This window comes from Pelophylax lessonae, assembly GCF_965119305.1.
Source record: "Pelophylax lessonae genome assembly, chromosome: 2".
In the NCBI taxonomy this organism is placed as follows: domain Eukaryota; kingdom Metazoa; phylum Chordata; class Amphibia; order Anura; family Ranidae; genus Pelophylax; species Pelophylax lessonae.
The window spans coordinates 166,276,074-166,288,547 of NC_138769.1; the positions used below are offsets into that span (position 1 = coordinate 166,276,074).

Sequence of the window (12,474 nt, forward strand, 5' to 3'; positions counted from 1 at the left end):
GACTGCAAGGGGCACTGTGATGGGGGGCTGTGAAATTTGTGCAAAAAATATATTCTTGAACACATTACAATTTTTTGTGGGTGTTTTTACATTTTAAAGTTGGGGGGGGGGGGGGTGCCAGATATAGGATCCACCCCGGGTGCCAAATGCTCTAGGTACGCCACTGAGAAGAAGTTCAATGCTTGCAGTCTTTCCTCATAGCTGTGATCCTCCAGTCCCTTTATTAGCTTTGTTGCTCTTCTCTGGAATCTCTCTAGTTCCAGCACATCTTTCCTGAGGACCTGCACCCAGAACTGGATGGCATACTCCAGATGTGGACAGACCACAGTCTTGTAGAGTGGGAGAATTCTTGTTTTATCTCTGGAGTGAATCCCCTTTTTAATACATGCCAATATTCTGTTGGCTTTGCTTGCAGCAGCTTGGCATTGCATGCCATTGCTGAGCTTGTCGTCTACTAGGACCCCCAGGTCCTTTTCCATCTTAGATTTTCCTAAAGGCTCTCCCCCTAGTGAGTAACTTGCTTTCGTATTTCTGGCCCACAAATGCATTACCTTACTTTTTTCAACATTAAACCTCATTTGCCATGTAGATGCCTATCCCAGTATTTTGTTCAGGTCATCTTGTAAGATTTACATATCCTGCGTGGAAGTTATTGCCCTGCCTAATTTAGTATCATCCGCAAATACAGAGATTGGGCTGTTTATTCCATCCTCTAGGTCAGGGGTACTCAAATGTAAACTTGAAAGGTCCACTTACAAATTTTCCGTTAAGTCCGAGGTCCGGAAAAGTGACCGTCAAATTCCAAATACAGAACGCCAACAACAAAAAAAGGCATTCCCCAAAACTTGCCCCCATCCAATGCAGAGCGACCATTGTGCGTGCCCCCATTAATGCAGAGCGACCATGTGCGTGCCCCCATTAATGCAGAGCGTGTCCCCATTAATGCAGAGCGACCATGTGCGTGCCCCCATTAATGCAGATTGACCAGTGTGCGTGCCCCCATTAATGCAGAGCGACCATTGTGCGTGCCCCCATTAATGCAGAGTGACCATGTGCGTGCCCCCATTAATGCAGATTGACCAGTGTGCGTGCCCCCATTAATGCAGAGCGACCATTGTTCGTGCCCCCATTAATGCAGAGCGACCATTGTGCGTGCCCCCATTAATGCAGATTGACCAGTGGGCGTGCCCCCATTAATGCAGAGCGACCAATGTGCGTGCCCCCATTAATGCAGAGCGACCATTGTGCATGCCCCCATTATTGCAGATTGACCATTGTGCGTGCCCCCATTAATGCAGATTGACCATTGTGCGTGCCCCCATTAATGCAGATTGACCAGTGTGCGTGCCCCCATTAATGCAGATTGACCATTGTGCGTGCCCCCATTAATACAGATTGACCAGTGTGCGTGCCCCCATTAATGCAGATTGACCAGTGTGCGTGCCCCCATTAGTGCAGATTGACCATTGTGCGTGCCCCCATTAATGCAGATTGACCAGTGTGCGTGCCCCCATTAATGCAGATTGACCAGTGTGCGTGCCCCCATTAATGCAGATTGACCATTGTGCGTGCCCCCATTAATGCAGATTGACTAGTGTGCGTGCCCCCAATAATGCAGAGTGACCATTGTGCATGCCCCCAATATTGCAGAGTGACCAGTGTGCGTGCCCCCAATAAGGCAGAGTGACCAGTGTGCGTGCCCCCATTAATGCAGAGTGACCAGTGTGCGTGCCCCCAATAATGCAGATTGACCAGTGTGCGTGCCCCCAATAATGCAGTGTGACCAGTGTGCGTGCCCCCATTAATGCAGATTGACCAGTGTGCGTGCCCCCAATAATGCAGATTGACCAGTGTGCGTGCCCCCAATAATGCAGATTGACCAGTAAGCGTGCCCCCATTAATCTGGACCGCCGAAGCAGTCTGCTTCCTTCTGTCATCAGCGGGGGGGTTAGAATTGAGAGGATCGGGAGGATCGGAGTGGCTGTGTTTTACACTTACAGCGCTGCATGATTACAAAAAGCCGAGTTCTTCTGCGGCGGAGAGGATGTCCTACAAAGTCCCGCCTCCTGGACACCGGCTCCTATGATAGTCGTCACCAGTGTTCTGTCTATCATAGGTAAGAGCTGGCCCAGGAGACGGGACTTTGTAGGACATCCTCTCCGCCGCAGAAGAACTCGGCTTTTTGTAATCATGCAGCGCTGTAAGTGTAAAACACAGCCACTCCGATCCTCCTGATCCTCTCAATTCTAACCCCCCGCGCTGATGACAGAAGGAAGCAGACCGCATCAGCGGTCCAGATTTAAGTCCGTGTGGGTCCGGAGGTGGCCCGGAGTCTGCCTATTGAGGACCCCGGCTCTAGGTCGTTCATGAATAAATTAAATAGGATTGGTCCCAGAACAGATCCTTGGGGGACCCCACTTTCCTCACTAGACCATTACATGCATCCCCCATGTATCACCACCCTTTGGACTCGCCCCTGGTACTCACTCTATGGTCCATACCGACGTACCTTAGTTTGTACATTAAGCGTTTGTGGGGAACTGAATTAAATGCCTTTGCAAAATCCAGATACACCACATCCACAGGCCCTCCTTTATCTAGATGGCAGCTCACTTCTTTTATAGAAGGTTAATTGATTGGTCTGTCAAGAGCAATTTTTCATGAATCCATGCTGGTTTCTACTAATGATACTGTTTTCATTACTAAAGTCTTGTATATAGTCCCTTATCATCCCCTCCAATATCTTATAGACTACTGATGTTAGGCTAATCCCCGGGATATATTTTGGCCCTTTTTTAAATATTGGTCCCACGTTGGGTTTTTTCCAATCCGCTGGTACCATTCCTGTCAGAAGACTATCCATAAAAATTAGAAACAATGGTCTGGCTATCACCTGGCTGAGTTCTTTAAGGACCCTCGGGTGTAAGCCATCTGGTCCGAGTGATTTATTTATGTTAAGTTTTTCAAGTCTAGTTCTGAGTCTGTCTTCTGTTAACCATGAGGGTACTTCCTGTGACATGTTATTAACTTTAACATTGCAAGCTGGGTTAATGTAGCCCCTCAATTCCTTTGTGAAGACTTAGGAGAAGAATTTATTTAGCACCTTCACCTTCTCTCTGTCCTTTGTAGCCAGGGTCCCTTTGTCATCCTTTATGGGGCCAATGTGTTCTGGCTTCACTTTCTTACTATTTATATACTTAAAGAATTTCTTTTTAAGCACTCCCATTTTTCCTCCGTGTTCTTTGTTCCAAGGATTTTAATCCCATTTAATAGCGTCTAGCATAGAGCGCAGTTTGGGGAAGTTGGCTCTTTTGAAATTCAGTGTCCTTGTATTACCCTTGTGTTTCCTATATGTGTGATCTATACTGAAACAAATTGACCTATGGTCACTGTTTCCTAAGTTTCCCCTTATTTCTACATTCGCAATCAGGTCTGTATTATTCGTAATCAGTAGGTCTAGTAACGAATTGTTTTTTAGTTGGTGCGTTCACCATCTGACCTATGAAATTGTCCTGCAAAACATTTAGGAAATGGCGAGCCTTAAATTAATGTGCAGTTCCTTCTGCCCAGTCTATATCCGGATAATTTAAGTTCCCCATTTTAATGACATTTCCCATCTATGCTGCCATTCCAAGCTGTGATAGGAGATCCACCTCTCCCTCCTCTCTCTCTGGTTTGGAAGCCTATAGCATATGCCCAATATTACTATCCCCATAATACCTTCCCTTTGAAGCTCTACCCATAGGGATTCCACCTCCTTCCTAGCTCCATTAGTGATATCGTCCCTCATATTCACTTGCAGGTTGTTCTTGATATAAAGGCATACCCCTCCTCCTTTTTTACCCTCTCTACCTCTGTGATACAGAGAATACCCCCAAAATGTTTGCCAGCCAATCATGAGAGCTGTCGAACCAAGTCTCCGAAATTCCCACAAAATAAAAATCCTCCTCATACATTAACAGCTCCAGTTCTCCCATCTTGTTGGCCAGACTTTTAGCATTGGTATACAACCCTCGTAATTTTGGCAGGTTGCATACTGTATCTGCGCCTCTTTTTCTCCTGCAGCACAGCACCACCTGCTGGATCACCTGCTGGATGTGTGATGTGGGTTTCCAATGAGCCCATTCCTAAGTCATGTATTTTTGAGACCACAGCTGAGTCGTGTATTTATCCCACCACCCCCACTCCGCTCCCCCTAAAGTTACAAAGACAGTGGACAGAGGTGTACACATGCAAGAATTGTTCCCCTGACATTCATTCCATCATAATCTGCAGTCACTACTGCCTGCCATACGTGACTGATACTGCCTGCGCCTCGACCACCTTGCAATGGGTTTACGGCGCAGGTTTTTAGGGGTAAAAAAAGGCAGTGAGAAGATGGCATAACACCTACTTATTGCTTGTCAAATGTCGTTTGAAGAGCGATCAACCAGGGATCACTCTTTAGAGGTCACTGTAAGTGTATACAGGCGATCCCCGGGTTACAAACATCGGACTTACAAATGACTCCTACTTACAAACTGAGAGAGACAACAGGAAGGGAGAGGAAATCTACCCCTAGGAAGGGAAATTCTCTACTGTAAGAGTCATCATGGGAAAAAGGTGTCTCCACTGAAGCTTTATCACCAATCCTTGTTTCCACAACAACTCAAAATGTTCAAAATCCAATTTTCTCAGGAACAGAAATTGAGGTGAAATCTTCTGAACGGGTACAGACAGCCAAACAAATGTTCACAGGGTTTTAACTATTCCCTATGCTATCCAAAAAACGTAAAAATTATTTTTTTGGCTGGAGCTACACCTAAAAAATTTACCTGTTCTGACTTACAAACAAATTCAACTTAATTATTATTATACAGAATTTATATAGCGCCAACAGTTTGCGCAGCGCTTAACAAAATGAAGTCAGACATTACAGTTACAATACAATTTGGAACAAGAGGAATCAGAGGGCCCTGTTCGTTAGAGCTTACAATCTAAAAGGAAGGGTCAATTGATACAAAAGGTAATAGCTGTGGGGGATGAGCTGATGAAGAAAGTGAAACAGTGTATTAGTTAGTAGCCGGATAGGCTTCTTTAATAAGAAGAGTTTTCAGGGATCGTCTAAAGATGGATAGATTAGGGGACAGTCTGACAGATTGGGGTAGACAGTTCCAAAGAATGGGAGAAGCTCTGGAGAAATCCTCAAGGCGAATATGGGAAGAGGTGACAAGGGAGCTAGAGAGCAGGAGGTCTTGAGAGGACCGAAGAGAGCGGCTTGGTTGATATTTTGAGATCAGGTTAGTGATGTAGCTGGGGGCAGAGTTGTGGATGGCATTGTAAACTATTGTTAGTACTTTGAATTTTATTTGTTGGGTGAGTGGAAGCCAGTGAAGGGATTGGCAGACAGGGGTGGAGGACACTGAACGGTAGGTAAGGTGGATAAGTCTTGCAGCAGCATTCATTATGGATTGAAAGGGGGATAATCTATGTAAAGGTAATCCAATGAGGAGGGAGTTGCAGTAGTCGAGGCGAAAGATAACCAGGGCGTGAATTAAAAGCTTGGTGGTGTCGTTGGTTAAAAAGGGCCGTATTTGGACAGGGATTGGATGTGAGCCTGAAAGGACAGTGCAGAGTCCAGGGTTATCCCTAGCACCCTGGCATGTGTGGAAGGACTGATAGTTGTTATATTGATCTTGACAGAGAATTCAGGGGAAGAGGCACGTGGAGGAGGAAATAATATGAGCTCGGTTTTAGATAGATTCAGTTTGAGGAAGTGGTGTGACATCCAGGCTGATATGTCTGTTAGTAGATCAGTAATGAGGGAGGAGACTAATGGGGTGAGCTGAGGGGTAGAGAGGTAGATTTGGGTGTCATCAGCATAGAAATGGTAGTGGAAGCCATGGGAGGCTATTAGCTGACCCAGGGAGGAGGTATAGATTGAGAATACTAGCGGTCCAAGGACAGAACCTTGGGGGACCCTAAGGGTAAGAGGAGTTGCAGGGGAGTAAGTGGAATTGTAAGTGACACTGAAGGTGCGGTGAGTTAGGTAAGATTCAAACCAATGGAGAGCATAGTCAGGGAGACCGAGCAAACTTTTGAGTTTTCTGAGAAGGAAGGGGTGGTAAACAGTATCAAAGGAAGCAGAGAGGTCCAAAAGTAAGAGTACTGAGTAGTGACCATTGGTTTTAGCTGTTAGTAAGTCATTTGTAAGTTTAAGGAGAGACGTTTTTGTGGAGTGCTGCCGGCAAAATCCACACTGAAGGGGATCAAGAAGGTTATTCTCAATGAGGTGCTTGCTCAGGCGGTTGTAGACTAAACGTTCAAGGAGTTTGGAAGCAAAAGGGAGTAAGGAGATGGGTCTTAAGTTGTTAAGATTGGTGGGGTCTAGTAAAGGGTTTCTTTGGTATGGGAGTTAATAGTGCATGTTTTAGAGAGTTGGGGAAGATGCCAGTGGAGAAGGAGAGGTTGAAGATATGAGTTAAAGAGTGTAGGATAGAGCCAGAGGCTGACCTTAGTATTTGAGAAGGAACAGGGTCCAGGGGGCAGGAAGTTAGGTGGGCGTTAGAAAAAATTTTAGTGACTTCCTCTACACTAGTTAGGTTAAACAAGGGAAGTATTGATTGTGCAGGAGGACAAGGTATGTAAGGTGAGGGAGATATCTGTAGTGTAAAGATCTCTTTAGGAATTGTATCAATCTTATTTTTGAAGTGATTGGCAATCTCTTGGGCAGTGAGTAAGTTAGTGGGTGGAAGTAATGGAGGACGAAGTAGAGTGTTGAAGGTAGAAAAGAGTTGACGGGGACTGTGTGAGAGGGTGTTAATGAGAGTGATAGAATAGGTCTGTTTGGCAGTGTGGAGGCAGGAACTGTATTTTTGGAGGGCAGATTTATATTGGCTGAAATCTTGCTGTGACTTAGTGTTACGCCACAGACGCTCAAGATCGCGACTATGTTTTTTGAGGCTTCTGGTATTGTCTATCTGCCAGGGTTGTAGCGGTCGGGGCCTGATTCTGTGTGTAGTGAGGGGGGCCAAAGAATCCAGGGTAGATGACAGTGAACTAGACAGAAGACAGAAGTGGCCATGTTGGGGCAGGAAAAGGGATGAGATTGTGTTGAAGAGACCATCTGTAGCAGAAAAAAGAAGTGAAGGGTTAAGATGGCGAAGGTTTCTACGGGTAATTGTTCGGTAGTTGGAAGGTAAGGAGGAGGACAAGGAGAGACTGAAACTAATGAGGTGGTGATCAGAGAGAGGGAATGGAATGTTGGAGAGGTTGCGAGGGGTGCATAGGTAGGAGAACATGAGGTCAAGGCTGTTGCCATTAGAGTGTGTAGAAGCATGTGTCCATTGTTTTAGGTCAAAAGTTTAGAGGTAGCAGGAGTGTTAAGATTAACAGGGATGTTGAAGTCTCCAAGAATGACTGTGGGAATTTCAGAAGAGAGAAAGTAAGGTAGCCAGGCAGAGAAGTCATCAAGGAAGCCTGATACCGGTCCAGGAGGCCGATAGATCACAGCAATTCTCAATGAAACTGGAGAAAATAGACGTATACAGTGAGCTTCAAATGAGGAGAGAGACAGAGAAGGGGGTGGATGAAGAACCTGAAAAGTGCTTTGAGGGGAAAGCAGAATTCCAATCCCACCTCCTTTCCGTCCACTAGGCCTGGGAGAGTAAGTCCACAGGAGGCCACCATGGGAGAGGGCAGCAGGAGAAGGAGAGTCAGATTCTTGAAGCCAGGTCTCAGTAATTGCAAGCAGGTTGAAGGAGTTTGTGATAAATAGGTCATGGACAGAGGTGAGTTTGTTGCAAACAGAGTGGGCATTCCAGAGGGCGCAGGAGAAGGGGAGGTTGGCTTTAGGCAGAAGAGGAATAGAAACCAGATTGTGTGGATTTTCGGCTGGTGTCAGAGGATAGGGGGTGACGGGTATGTTTGCCAAAGGTAAATGATGGGGGTCCAGGATTTGGGGAAATATCTCCAGAGGTTAGGAGAAGCAGAAGGGTGAGGGAGGTGATATGGGAGTATGATTTATGAGAGGGGACACATCTCAGTGTCCTGGAGGTTTTATTGGTGTGTGGGTTCAGAATCAGCAGGAGTTGATGAGTGCAGTATAAAGGTGAGGATAGGAGTGAGGGTGATATATACAAGCTGTGGGGCAGAGAAGAGGAGTAAAGGAGAGAAAGTTTTAGGAGAGAGGATGCAAACATGAGAAGGAGAATTAGGGATTGCATAATATAGGGTGGTGAGATTGAGAAGTAGACTGAATGTGAGATGGAAAAGTTGTATAGAGTCTCAGATCACCTGTAGTCTGTCTGTAGGCTTGCAGTTGTATGCTTTGTGCATTCGCTGAAGTGCTGAGCCGAAGTGCAATACTTAATCCAATATTAATACTTTATCCAAGATGATAGTTGCCAATGCAATCCCCGCCTGTGCTTCCCCTAGAAAGGGCTTACATTTATACTGAGTTGGGTGGAGGTATTGCCAATTAATCAATTAGGATTGCATAGGAGGGACACATGGTTGACAGAATAAACTTCTCACACAAAAGACAGACTACAAGGAATAGCAAGAGAGCAGAATGGCAGAGTAATAAAGATAAGGACAGCTCATAATTTGGGTATAGACAAGAGAAAGCAAAACAAACATCAGTGTTCTATGGACAGAGGTAAAAGATTTTGAAAGCAGCATAGATTACCATTAAGCAAATTAGAGAAATGATTCTATTTCAGTTAAAGGTGGATTTTGAAAGCAGCATAGATTACCATTAAGCGAATTAGAGAAATGATTCTATTTCAGTTAAAGGTGGATTTTGAAAGCAGCATAGATTACCATTAAGCGAATTAGAGAAATGATTATATTTCAGTTAAAGGTGTATTTTGAAAGCAGCATAGATTACCATTAAGCAAATTAGAGAAATGATTCTATTTCAGTAGAGTGTGTAGAAGCATGTGTCCATTGTTTTAGGTCAAAAGTTTAGAGGTAGCAGGAGTGTTAAGATTAACAGGGATGTTGAAGTCTCCAAGAATGACTGTGGGAATTTCAGAAGAGAGAAAGTAAGGTAGCCAGGCAGAGAAGTCATCAAGGAAGCCTGATACCGGTCCAGGAGGCCGATAGATCACATAATTTGGGTATAGACAAGAGAAAGCAAAACAAACATCAGTGTTCTATGGACAGAGGTAAAAGATTTTGAAAGCAGCATAGATTACCATTAAGCAAATTAGAGAAATGATTCTATTTCAGTTAAAGGTGGATTTTGAAAGCAGCATAGATTACCATTAAGCGAATTAGAGAAATGATTCTATTTCAGTTAAAGGTGGATTTTGAAAGCAGCATAGATTACCATTAAGCGAATTAGAGAAATGATTATATTTCAGTTAAAGGTGTATTTTGAAAGCAGCATAGATTACCATTAAGCAAATTAGAGAAATGATTCTATTTCAGTAGAGTGTGTAGAAGCATGTGTCCATTGTTTTAGAATTAGAGAAATGATTCTATTTCAGTTAAAGGTGGATTTTGAAAGCAGCATAGATTACCATTAAGCGAATTAGAGAAATGATTATATTTCAGTTAAAGGTGTATTTTGAAAGCAGCATAGATTACCATTAAGCAAATTAGAGAAATGATTCTATTTCATTAGAGTGTGTAGAAGCATGTGTCCATTGTTTTAGGTCAAAAGTTTAGAGGTAGCAGGAGTGTTAAGATTAACAGGGATGTTGAAGTCTCCAAGAATGACTGTGGGAAATGATTCTATTTCAGTTAAAGGTGGATTTTCGAAGCAGCATAGATTACCTGTGGAGGGATAGAGAAGAGCTTTTTAGAAAGTGCTGAGCCGAAGTGCAATACTTAATCCAATATTAATACTTTATCCAAGATGATAGTTGCCAATGCAATCCCCGCCTGTGCAACCCCTGAACCTACTGAATTTTGATCGATCTACAGCCAGATTAAAAAATGTACCCACAGATTCTGGAGTTGGACTTTAAGGAATATTAAAGCCTTTAAGGCAGCAATACACAGATGTGTGGTGAAAAGACAGGTAGGCCTTAACATCCAGCCACCACACATGAGTTGCTGTCTTTTCTGGGGCACGATTCATTGGCACTCCTAGAACTGTGACAGTTCATGATCAAGTACTGACATCAGCACTCTACAGCCAATCACAGTGCCAAAGGATAAAGCTGAACTCCATCTTTTGATATACTGTACATCTGTGTTCCAGGTTCGATTCGAAACTTCCAGTCTCATACCCGGAACACAGTAGAGTCTATCACAGCGGCACAAAGCTTCCACTGATTGGCTTAGTCAGAGGTTATGAGGTCATCAGCCCACTTCTCTGACTCAGTCAATCAGAGGTTTGCATTCATTGATAGCATACCATGCTTTCTCAGAATGGCTGAGTGCCCCTGTCATAGACTCCACTGTGTACCAGGTATGAGACTGGAAGTCTCGGCTCGAACCCGGAACACAGTTATTTTTTGGAAGGGACAGCAAATTTACACTGTTATACAAGCTGTACACTCACTACTTTACATTGAAGCAAAGTGTCATTTCTTCAGTGTTGTCACATGAAACGATATAATAAAATATATACAAAAATGTGAGGGGTGTACTAACTTTTGTGAGATACTCTATCTATATATATATATAAAAAATATAATACACATCTTACCACTTGCTAGAAAATAAGACCTACTGTGACAATGACATTTCCGATCAGGTACGCCTATCAGTTTTTTGGGCGGACCTGATCGGATGCTCCATTCACCCCTATGGGGCAGTGGATGTCAGTAGTGACATGTCCACTGACACCCGCTGCTATCCGATCTGATCCTGTCTGTGAAATCCAGATGGATGGTAACTCTATTTTCTATCCATCTGGCAGATCGGATGGGATCAGATGAAAACAGACAGTCAATCCGTTTTCATCCGATCTCCCATAGAGGAGAGCGGGGCTCTGACAGGTCCATCTCTGCACAGTGAGTGGAGACAGATCTGTCATCCGCCTACTAAGTGGGGATTGGCGGGTCGATCCCCTGCTGAGCAAAACGGAGTCCACCAGCCAGAACGCCCGTGTAAAAAGACTCTAAAGCTAAAAGGGACTGTGGCTGTTTGTGGCACAGATTTGGTAAGGTGTTAATATGCTTTCAGGCCTAGCACCTGTGTCATTTTGTACAAACTACATATTTTATAGAAGTTGTTTTTTATTACAGTTGTCTTAATAAAACCAGTACTGAGAGAAATATTGAGGCAGCCATTGATATCAATCTTAAATGCTAGTTCTGTCATGCTGATTTTCTGGCTTCATTACTTTCTAAAGGCACTAGCCTAGAACAAGCATGCTGTAAATGAAGTCTGAACAGTAAACTTGTCAGTATTTCTAAGTCATAAAGCCAATGAGGGCAGCCAGACAACTAGCATTTTCATGCTAGGCTCATCGTGCAGGGTCCAGGTACATAAATGCTTGAATCTTTGTATCAGTATTGAGTTTACTAAATAAAAGTTCTTGGGTTATTGTCTTTTAGATTAGGATGGTAGTAGACAGTTTATTTGATGATATCTAATAAAAGCTGGCCAGGTGCATATGGACCAGCAGACATGGAATAATCTGAAAAGAAAATAGAACCTGGCATATTATGTATATAATTTCAGCAGTTTGCACAGTGCTTTTCAAGACAACATATAAAGGGGGGCAGTAGAGTTACAATAACATTAAAGACAAGAAGGTTAGGAGGGCCCTGCCTGTGAGAACTTACAATCTAAAAAGAAGCCAGTGGTACAAAAAGTAGTAACTGTGAGTGATGACCTGATGAAGAAAGTAAAAGTACAGTAAAGGTGGGATATGCTTTCCTAAGAAGATGGGTTTTTAGGGATTATCTATAAGTGGACAGAGTAGGATAGTCCGACAGATTGGGGTAGAGAGTCTGAGATAATAGGAGAGGCTCTGAAGAAGTCCTGGAGGTGAGCAAGGGAGGAGGAGACGAGAGAGCTAGAGAGCAGGAGGTCTTGGGAGGAGCTGAGACGACAGTGTGGGTGATACATTAAATAAAGTTTGGTGATGTTGCTCAGGGCTAGGTTGTGGGTGGCTTTGTATGTTGTTAGTATTTTGAGTATTTTTTATTAGGTGACTGGAAGCCAGTGGAGGGATTGGCAGAGTGGTTTGGTGGACAATGAATGGTTGGTAAGGAGGATGAATCTGGCAGCAGCATTCATGATAGACTGAAGCTAGGATAGCCTCGGTAGAGGGAGTTGCAATAGACAAGACCAAAGATAACGAGGGAGTGATGGAGTAGCTTGGTGGTTTGATTGGTAATGTATTCTATTTATTTTCATTTCATGTTCCCAATTTCCGAGGCCAAACTATTTTTTTTTTTATTTTTTTTTTACAATTTTATTAATATATAGCTTACACAAAAACTGAATATGATTTGATAATAAAAAATGTCCCCCACTAACAGACACATCAATCCTTTTGACAATCATCAGACCGAATAGTCTGGCTCT

General features: G+C 43.6%; 1 pseudogene across 1 annotated transcript; it reads right to left on the bottom strand.

Moving 5' to 3' along the window:
- Nucleotides 1-7,330: 7,330 nt before the first annotated feature.
- LOC309548006 lies at nt 7,331-10,680 on the bottom strand (annotated as a pseudogene). The gene is made up of 2 exons: nt 10,667-10,680; nt 7,331-8,028 (listed from the first exon to the last, which is right to left on the bottom strand). The product of its transcript is annotated as an uncharacterized misc_RNA (transcript).
- Nucleotides 10,681-12,474: the final 1,794 nt, after the last annotated feature.